At 44.9% G+C, this 10397-nt stretch overlaps 1 protein-coding gene across 1 annotated transcript in view; it reads left to right on the top strand.

Annotated features, from left to right (window-relative positions):
• Positions 1-10397, top strand: part of AMOTL1 (angiomotin like 1) — a 164776-nt gene that overhangs the window by 11437 nt on the left and 142942 nt on the right. The window contains exon 2 of the mRNA XM_006766867.2: positions 5332-5469. The gene's annotated coding sequence lies outside the window, so the exon portion shown is untranslated. The remainder of the gene's footprint in view (positions 1-5331; positions 5470-10397) is intronic.

Raw genomic sequence — 10397 nt, 5'->3', positions numbered from 1 at the left:
CTTTCCCTAGCTGTATTAAACGTTTGCTTTTCCTTCCAGCCCCTCCTCTCTGTGATGAGAAGTGTGTGTGTGTATAGTATGCAATTTTTCTGCTAGAAATCCAAGCCTATAATAAGGGCATATTCTGTATATCAGTTGTAGATCACTTTTGCAATTTCTGTTGCGGTTGCCCTCTAGGATTGCTTGGGGAGCTTCTAAGAAATGCAGATGGCCGGGCCCTGCCCTAGAGATTCTGATCGGTGTCTGGGAGCGGGCCTGGGCACCGGCATGCTTTGAAAGTGCCCAGGTGGCCCTAATGTGCAGTCAAGCCGAGAACCACGGCTGTAGGTGATGTGAGGCTTCAAAGAGTCCCCAGAAGGCCACTGCGATGAGGTCTTTTCAGAATAATTACTTAGGAATGCAACCCAAAGTGATCCATCACTCCTCTGCCGGGCTCAATGTTGGCATGGGCCTGCATGTAAACACAGTCCGGAGGGGAGAGGTGGAAAAGACCTCTGCTCAAAAGTGTGTGAAAGCTTCCATCTCTGTGGTAGGCCTTGGTGTTGAGAGGCAAGGCTCCCTCAGAACATACGGGATTCTTATAATCTGGTCATGACCACAAGAGATACAGGAATCTCTTGGAAAACCAGAAACAGCAAAACAGCTGTTCCTCCGGAGCCCACACTGTGGTTGGTTCTGAAAGGTTCCAACTGAGCTCCGGGAACCAGCGCTATTTAAAGACCTTCCCACAGGAGGCTTTCTAAGGTCTTTCATCTGGAGGCCTGCTCTGTTCAAATGAAGTGGCTTTTGGAAGGCTGGTCTGGAAAACAGATTGAAGAGGAACCTGAAGAAGGCTGAGGATGGACTGGAAGCCAGTATTATTACTGCTCGTCCTGCTCGTTGTGTCTTCTTCCCATGCTTCTCCCCATCAGCTGCCTCTGTACTCCTGACTGGGGGCCTGATTGGCCCAGATGGTCCACAGGGTCTGTCCCTGGTTGGGTGGGAGTTTCCATGTCAGGTGACTATGTCAGTGGATGGAATGGTACAGAGAGTCATGCTCCCACTCTTGGTCAGCTGGGCCAGACCAAGGCAATTCCCCTTAGAATGGGAGAGTGGATAGTACATCCACCATGATTAATCTGTCCAGTGAACCACCAAGTCAGCCCTCTGGGAATGTTTAATTGGAGGATGGTTCTCAATGGGTATGAAACTGCCTAAATTCAAGGAAAGATCCTAAGGGGAAACCTATCAGGAATGCATAGATGGATGGCCCTTGCACTGTGAACATCTCCAGAGGTCGTTTCTGGCTCCATGAATTTGGACTTTCAAAAGGTGTCAACAGCCTAGGACAGTGATGGCGAACCTTTTGAGCTCGGCATGTCAGCATTTTGAAAAACCCCAACTTAACTCTGGTGCCGTGTCACATATAGAAGCTTTTTGATATTTGCAATCATAGTAAAACAAAGACTTATATTTTTGATATTTATTTTATATATTTAAATGCCATTTAACAAAGAAAAATCAACCAAAAAAATGAGTTCACGTGTCACCTCTGACCCGCGTGTCATAGGTGCACCATCACTGGGCTAGGAGGTCAGGAGAATGGAATTCATTTTCTCTTGGGATTTGATCTGTGCTAAGTGGCTAATGAGCACTTGAGGTGTGGCTACTATAAAATGCCATGTGCTGTGAGTGAAAATACACACCGGATTTTAAAGCATTGATGTGAAAAAAATCTAATATTCTCATTACTCATTTTTATATTGAGTATATGTCAAAATACTATTTTGGATATAGCGGTTTAAATAACATAGATTATTAAAATTACTTTCACCTGTATTACTTTTTTTAAATGTGGCTATTTTAAAATGATTCATGTTGCTCATATTATCTTTCTGGTGGGCAGCTGGGTTAGATGGTGGCTGATATTCCCCCTGCACAGGTGTGGCTGTAAGATCTGAGTGTGAACAACAGCCCTTTGCTGAGGGACCCACGTCAATATCCTATTCTTGGTTCATAATCAGAGCCGTGGCCGTTTATCTCATTCTGGCTCTTTGTCTCTTTGCCTCATAGGCTGCAGCCCAGCTCCTTGTCTCAGATAGAACCACTTAATCCTCTCCTGTGGGTTCCCAACATTCCACACGCAGGCAGCTTGTTCTCGGCTCTGCCCCAGCAAGTCCTTACAGGAGTTTCCTCTGCTTCTTCGCCTCTGTTATTCTGCCCGCCTAGTTTCCCCCCTCCCTTTCTAGCACTGGCATGTTGCACATTGTTGGTGTTTGTACTCTTACCCACTTTGCACAGGCCCTTTTCTGGGGCAGTGCGTTCTAGCCCGCAGCTTTCCTTCGGGGACAAATGGCTGCTTTCCAATGCCTGGTCGCAGTTCATCCTGTTTCCCCATGGAATGAAGTTTACAGATGGGACTCTCACTTCCAGAAGTGTATCTACTTTAAGAGTTAATAATGACGATCATATAAACAATGGCTATTGCCATTTATTGAGTTGTATCGCTGGCGAGGGTCTATACTAGGTATATTACATATCTTTGCATTTAATCCTTAAACAAACCCTCAAAAAGGTATATTGTGATCCCCTATTACAGATAGGCTCAACATTATATGCCTTGCTCACAGATCACTGCAAAGAAATGGTGGACCTGGGATGGAAATCTAGATCTGTTCCCGAAGTCCTTGCTCTTCCCCACCACATTTATACTGCCTCCCACATGCTATGTCACCTCCCAAGTTGAGCAACTCCAAGTTGCAATTCAAGCTGCGTAGCAGGTGATATCTATAAGCAAATTTACTGAATGATAACAGTGCTATGCATTGTGCACTGTTTTGATGATTCTCCAGTTGCATTTGATATTCATAAAACTCTGGTAAGGATGGAATAAATGATTTTATGAGCCCTGTTTTACCCACTAGAAAAACTGAGCTGCAGAGAGATAAAGTGATTTGTCCAAGGTCATAAGTTAAGAAATGACCCCAAGCCAAGTAAGAACCCAGTTTTTATTTTTTATATATAAGGCCCGGTGCATGAAATTCATGCACAGGAGGGCTGGTGCCTGCCTGATTGCCCCTACCTGGTTGTCCCCCTGCTGGTCTGATCACCCCTAATTTGCTCCCCTACTGGCCTAATTGCCCCTAACCGCCTCTGTCTCACCCCTGGCCTAAGCTGCAGTCTGTCCTCCCTCTGCAGGAGGCAACCTCGCCAATCAGGTAAAGGCACTGCCCCCATCACCCTGGTGCTGCTGCTGCCACTGCCGGCTACCCCACCATGGCTGCCTGAGCTGCAGCCCATCCCTCCTGCGTGGCGCTGCCTGCCTCTCCCACGGGGCACCGGCCTTAGGCCCTCGCAGCCACTATGGCTTTGTCCAGATGGACATCCAGAAGACATCCACTCTAATTAGCATATTACCTTTTTATTAGTATTATATTATATATATTTCTTTTTCTTTGCTCTTCCATTCTTCCATGTATAGTTGTGCTATTTGGATAGCAGAATATGGCCACATACATTTTATTATGATTGCTGATTTAACCCTGAGTTATGTGAAGAGTTTGCAGGTATAAACTCATTTCAGTTTCTTAGCTGTAGGTAGGTCAGTCTCATTCATTCAGTAAGCGTTGCCTGACCCCAGGCCTGGCCAGTCATTTTGTGGGAAGGGAAGGGTGGATAAGATATGACTTTGTCCTGAGGACAAAGACACCTTCCAATGGATATGACAATCACTTTGTAAAGAGAATATTCCTCTCCAGTGGAAAAGGGGTGTCTTAATGGAATACAAAAACTTCTGAGAAGCACAAAGGAAGAAGGAAATAACTGGGTCTGGAAAAGTTTCATGGTGGAGGTGACTTCTGAGCTTGGTCTCAGTGGACTAATGGAAATGCAAAGCCTGCGTCACTGAGAATTCTGCAAAGAACCTCGTAATTTTATAACTTCATTAGGTTTCCTACAAATAGGCTTGTTGCCACGGCATCTTAGGGAATAGTAGCATAAATTATTTACTGGAATACTTAAAATATTAACATCAATAAATCCCATGGTAGCTTCACAAATACTCTGACCAGTTGGATAAGCCAGTCCTATATAACAAAAGCCTAATATGCTAAGTTAGTCCAGTTGTCCATTCAACCAAGGCCGCTCAACTGCTCGCTATGACATGCACTGACCACCAGGGAGCAGATGCTTCAACCAGTACGTTAGCTTGCTGGTGGGGTCCGGGCGATTGGGACTGAGTGAGATGGGCCAGACATACCCTGGAACCCTCCCTAATCCCTCCCTGGCTCTGACTGTGCACCAGTGGGGTCCCTCGGCCTGGCCTGTGCCCTCTCACAATTCGGGACTCCTTGGGGGTTGTCGGAGAGCTGGTTTCAGCCCGATCCCACAGGCCAGGCTGAGGGATCCCACTGGTTCACGAATTCATGCACCTGGCCTCTAGTTTGAAATAATAGTTTTCAAGTTACTCAAACATTCCAATTCTACAAAGCTGCTAAGAATTCTTTAAAACACATCAGAAGGCCAGAATAATCATGTCAACTTTCTAAACATCAGCCATTTCAGACAGGGTAAGACTCTATGCCTCTAGCATCTCCTGTCCTTTTATTGACATAAAGAGGTCTTTTCTTTCACAGTGGATTCTTAGGGTGTTCTACTCTTCTCTTCCAACCAAGCTTAAGAGTTTCCTATTGTTAAGTGCCACTGAATTGTACCACTTGAATACTAAGAGCCCAGATGAGTATTGTGAAATGGTTGGACTATTTGGAGCTGGAAGGAAAAGAGCCTTCCAAGTTTAGACATTGAAATTCATAAGAGCCAAACCCTTGGGGCAGCCCTAGAAGAGACTGCTCTCTAGCCTGCTGTGGTCCACCGGTGATTGGGTTTTTCTGCTAGCTGAAGCCAGGCTTGACCTCCCACAATGGATCAAATGTGTGTCTCTTTCAAAATCTCTAAGTTGAACTCCTAACTCCTAATGTGATGGTACTAGGAGGTGGGGCCTTTGGCAGGTAATTAGGTCATGAAAGGGATCAGTGCCCTTTTAAAAGGGACTCCAAACAGCTCCCTGGCTCTCCTTTTTGGATGTGAGGATGCAAGGAGAAGCCAGTAGTCTGCAACAAAAGAGAGTTCTGGCAAGAACCTGACCATGCTGGCATCCTAATCTTGGACTTTCCAGCCTCAAGAACTGTGAGAAAGTTTCTGTTGTTTACAAGCCACCCAGTCTATGTGTGTGTTAAGCATAACAAGTGCATTAGGACACCGAGAGCCTAGATAAGGTAGATTTTAGCTAGAAATGCCCTGCTGAGAAGGAAGAGCCCATCATGTGACCCTCTTCTCTCTTGTGTTTCAACTTAGGTGTTTGGTTTGTTTTCTGGGTGTGACAAGATATATTTATACCCTCTACTCATAACCAAGATGGAACGTTCCTTCTGATTCTTGACTCACTGAAGAAGAAGGTCCAGATCTGGAGGCTTGCAGGGCATCAGAACCGGGGTAAGACCTTGATATTCCTGGTGGAGTATCCCACCTGCAAGCAGCCTTTGGAGAACAGAACAAGGGGCAGGAGGCCCTAGAACAGCTCGGCAGCACTGAGGATTACCTATGCACATCCGTATGTTGTTGAGAATTTAAAAGTGAATTGCTTGGCAGACGTGTTCACAAGTGTAATAGGCTGCCTGGGGGTATTTAAGAATAGGCTGGGTGGGCATCTGGGGAGTCATGCATAATTTGAGGGTTGGACGGAAGGCCCTAAGATCCCTTCCAATGTCCAGATTCTGTTATTTGCAGATCTTTGGTTAACTTGTGCATGCCTCATGCTTGCACTTACCACATTGTTCTGTAACTGTATGTCCAGATACGTGTCTCTCCCACAAGGCTAAAAACTCCTTGGAGAAAGGGGGACATTTATCCTTTTATATCCCAAGCATTTAGCACAGGGACTAGTACGCAGGAGATGCTAAGTAAATATTTATCAAATGAATGAATGAATTCATCTTGTATATCTCTGTCTCTCTACGTTAATGTATATCTTGATTTATAGTATAAGTTATCGGCAAATGGACTTGCTTGTTATGAGGGTGTTCATATTCCTTAGAGCCTGTGGTTGCTTGGATACTTGTACGATGGCAGATGCCTTTTGGTTCCCTGAACATGGCACTTCAGGTTAATTGATTCCTTCTCTGCAGATGGAGCTCTATCATGGCAGTTAAGGCAGAGTCAAAGCATGGCCAGGACTTCTCTGCATTCTTGTTCCTAAATGAAGGCTCCTCTGTCAGCAATGACCCTGGAGCTATTGGTTAGAGGCCGAGGCGGGCTCGGCTGCATTAGATGGGCAGGTGTCTTCTGTGTAGTTTCATCCCAAGCTTGGGGAGGGAGGCAGGTGAATGAGGGGGTTCTACTGGCTTGCTGGGCAGAGGGGCAGGTATGCCAACTGAAGTGGGAGTTTAAGTGGGAGAATCTCAGCAAGTTAGACTGGCTGAGGTCAGAATGAGGTCAAGAATCAGAGGCAGATAGGGTGTGGTTTTTAGGTGGAGAAATTTCCAAAGAAGCAGAGGCAGAGGGTGAGGTAGCAAAGAGAATACTTTCCAAATGGATATGCTAAACTGAGATATGCTTGTGTCAAATATCATCATTCACTTATATTTTCATTTATCTAACAAACATATATTGAGTGATTACCTTGTGATAGCCACTGTATAATTGCTAGGAGTGCATAAGTAAGGATGTCTGCTCTCAACTACATAGAGTGTGGACTAAACTAGAGACATATTAACAGTCAATCGCAGGATAGTGTGATACATGCTGTAATGGGGAGAGCACGGGGAAGTCTGAGGGGAACACGTGACCATATCTAAGATGAGATGAGAATGGTAAGTTGTAGTTAGCACTGTGAGGCAGGATGAATGATCTTGCCAGAGCCCCAGGAATTGCTAAATATACAAAAGACCAAACAGGGAAACTTATTCAGGAATGGCAAATACTTTGCTATCATTGGACCTTGGATGCCATGTTAAGTGGTCCAAACTGGCTCATAGGAATGATGAATCATTGAAGTATTTTAATCAAGAAGGGATGTGTAAGCCATCCAGTGTGGCTCAGTGTTGAGCACTGACCCATGCACAAAGAGGCACCACATTAATTCTCAGTCAGAGCACGTGCCCAGGTTCCAGGCTCCATCCCCAATAGGGGGCATGCAGGAGGCAGCCAATCAATGTTGATGTTTCTCTCTCATTGATGTTTTTGTATCACCCTCTCTCTTCCTCACTCTCTAAAATCAATAAAAACATATTAAAACAACAACAACAACACACACACACACACACACACACACAAACAAAACACTTATACTTAAAAAAAAGCAATCAATCAAGGATGGCCAGCTTCTGACTCAGGTAGCTGGGCGGATGGCTCGCTCCACAGGCAGCTCTGAAAAGGGAGGACGATATATTGGTTTAAGGAGAGTTCTGGTCGCCGGGAGAGCCATAGAATGAAGCCTCCATAAGTCCAATGATCCAACCTGGTTCACACCACTCTCTCAGCATAGACAGGTCTCTATTGGGAACTTAATGGTATTTAACATCTGACTAAGGGCTGTGCTAAGGAGAGTTCTGGTCGCCGGGAGAGCCATAGAATGAAGCCTCCATAAGTCCAATGATCCAACCTGGTTCACACCACTCTCTCAGCATATTGGGAACTTAATGGTATTGAACATCTGACTAAGGGCTGTGTTCACTGGTTATTATCATTTATTCATCCATTCAGTCAACCAATATTTATTAAATATCAATTATGTATTAATAATATTCCAACATTCCATAGATCCCAGTGCCCAACTATCCAGGTGGCTTAGTTCTTCTCTCTCCCTCTCCTTTCCCCCTCCCCCTTTTTGCTAGCTATTTATTTTATTTTCAGATTTATTGAGGTATATTTGACAAATAATATTTTAAGATATTTAAAGTGTACATTGTGATGATTTAAGTATACATTGTGAGGTGATTCCTCCCACCTAGTCAACAAATCCTTCACCTCTCTTATCTTTTTTTGTAAACATATTTAAGTCCTACTCTTCCAACAAATTTCAGTTACACAACACAATGTTATCAACTATAGTCACCATGTTATACATTAGTTCCTCAGAACTTATTTATTTTATAGCTAAAAGTTTGTACACTTTTACCACCCTCTCCCAATTCCCCCCACCTTCCTGCCCCTGGCAACCACTTTTCTGCTCCGTTTCTATGACTTTTGTGGGGGGGTTTTCTTTCTAGAGTCCACATATAAGTGATACCATTCAGTATTTGTCTTCCTTTGTCTAGCTTATTTCACTTAGTGTAATGCCCTTCAGGTCCATTTATGTTGTCCCAAATAGCAGGATTTCCTTCTTTCTTGTGGCTGAACAATATTCCTGTGTGTGCGTGTATGTGCGTGCGTGTGTGTGCATGTATGTGTGTGTAAATATAACATCTTAGTCATTCATCTATTAACAAGCCACTTAGGTTGTTTCCATCTCTTGGCTACTGTGAATAATGTGGCAATGAACATGGAGTACAGACATTTCTTTGAAAAAGTGCTTTTTAAAGCCTGAAGTATAACTGTAAGTTTTTAGTAGGCTTTCCACTCATGCCACCCCACCTTATCTTGCATGCTGTTGTTTGAGCTGCCATGTGCTGCTTTAGAGAAAAGCATTTACTCACTTCCTATTCCCAGGGTTGCATTAATTTTTTTCTCTCTCTTTAGTTTCTTCATGAACTTAGTCATGGACAAGGTTTTTTTGTTTTGTTTTGTTTTGTGGGGAGAAAGAGAGAGAGAGAGAGAGAGGGAGGGGGGGAGAGAGAGAGAGAGAGAGAGAGAGAGAGACATGAGAGAGACACATCCATCAGTTGCTTCCCACACAGGCCCCAACCAGGGGCCCTTTGGTGCATGGGCTGATGCTCTAACCACTGAGCAGCTGGCCAGGGCAGTCATTGCCAGAGTTTTGCCTTGTATAAAGGTTAAACACATTATAGAAAACCGTGGACAATTTGTTGTATATGGCCAGAGGCCTGGAAAATATTTTCTAGGCTCCAGAGTTTCGTGACCCACTCTGTGGCTTCCTGGGCCTAAAGTGATGGTGTTAGAGTTACAGTAACAGATGTGATTGATCAAAATATTACTTGAAATACCTGTGTTTGGTGCAATTTCCTTTCATGTTTTATGCTTGGCTTTCTCAAGCTGAGGTGTGAAATTCAGGCAACAGAGAAATCTTTAGGGTTTGCAGGTTGAAGTTAAAGCACTCAACATGAACCTATGCAGACTGGGTTAATAAAGTAAATGCATGGATGTGGGAGCCTCACACATCCAGAGATGTCATCTTGCAAATCTGTTTCCTAGAGCCAGTGGGTGCCTAGGCCACTGGGCCAAGAAGTTTGGGAAATCTACTTTGAAAACCACTCTCCAGCTCTGGGCAGTGGTGCTCAGTGGTTAGAATGTCAGCCCACGCACTGAAAGGTCTCAAGTTCAATTCCCCATCAAGGGCACATATCTAGGTTGCAGGATTGATCCCTGGCTGACTGAGGTACATGCAGTGGGCAACCAGTGGATGTATTTCTTCCACATTGATGTTTCACTCTTGTTCTCACTCTCTCTAAAAATCAATGGGAAAAATATCCTTGGTGAAGGTGAAAAAACAAACAAATCGCTCTCCGATCCTATCTAATAAAAGAGAAACATGCAAATTGACCATAACCCCGACACCCTTCCCATTGGCTAATCAGCAGGATATGCAAAATTAACTGTCAACCAAGGTGGCCGTCGGCAGCCATGCAGCTGAAGCAAAGAGGAGGCTTGCTTGCTCCAGTGACAGAGGAAGCCAATGTTCCTGGCCTGCCGCTGCTGGCCTCTGAGCTGCATTCTAAGAAACAATGTTGCAATTATAGAAGCTAAACAAGCTCCAGAGACCTGCTTTCAGCCAGCTTTGGCCTCAGAGCTTAGAGCTGCTGTGATAGCAACAGAGTTTCAATTTTAGAAGCCAAACAGACCCAGAAACTTGTTTTCAGCCCTCAGAGCTGGAGCCAGCTCTCAGCTCCAGTGACAGCTATAGAAGGTAAATAAATCCCAGAATAAAAAAAAAAGAAAAAAAGGAGAGGCTGGGAGGCTGGGAGCTTCAGTTGTCCGCCAGCCTGAAAACGGCCCTCAGGCCCTCACCCAGACTGGCCAGGCACCCCAATGGACTCCCATCCTGAAGGGGGTGTGACCAGCTGCAAACAGCCATCATCGCCTCATCCAGGCTGGCCAGACACCCAAGAGGGGCCCCCACACTGATCCAGGACACCTTCAGGGCCAACCAGCCAGCCCCCGCACCTGTGCACCAGGCCTCTATCCTATATAATAAAATGGTAATATGCAAATTGACCCTAACAGCAGAACAACTGGGATGACTGGTC

This window comes from Myotis davidii, unplaced genomic scaffold (genome assembly GCF_000327345.1).
Source record: "Myotis davidii unplaced genomic scaffold, ASM32734v1 scaffold641, whole genome shotgun sequence".
Classification (NCBI taxonomy): Eukaryota; Metazoa; Chordata; class Mammalia; order Chiroptera; family Vespertilionidae; genus Myotis; species Myotis davidii.
This window is presented reverse-complemented; position numbering and strand designations above follow the sequence as displayed.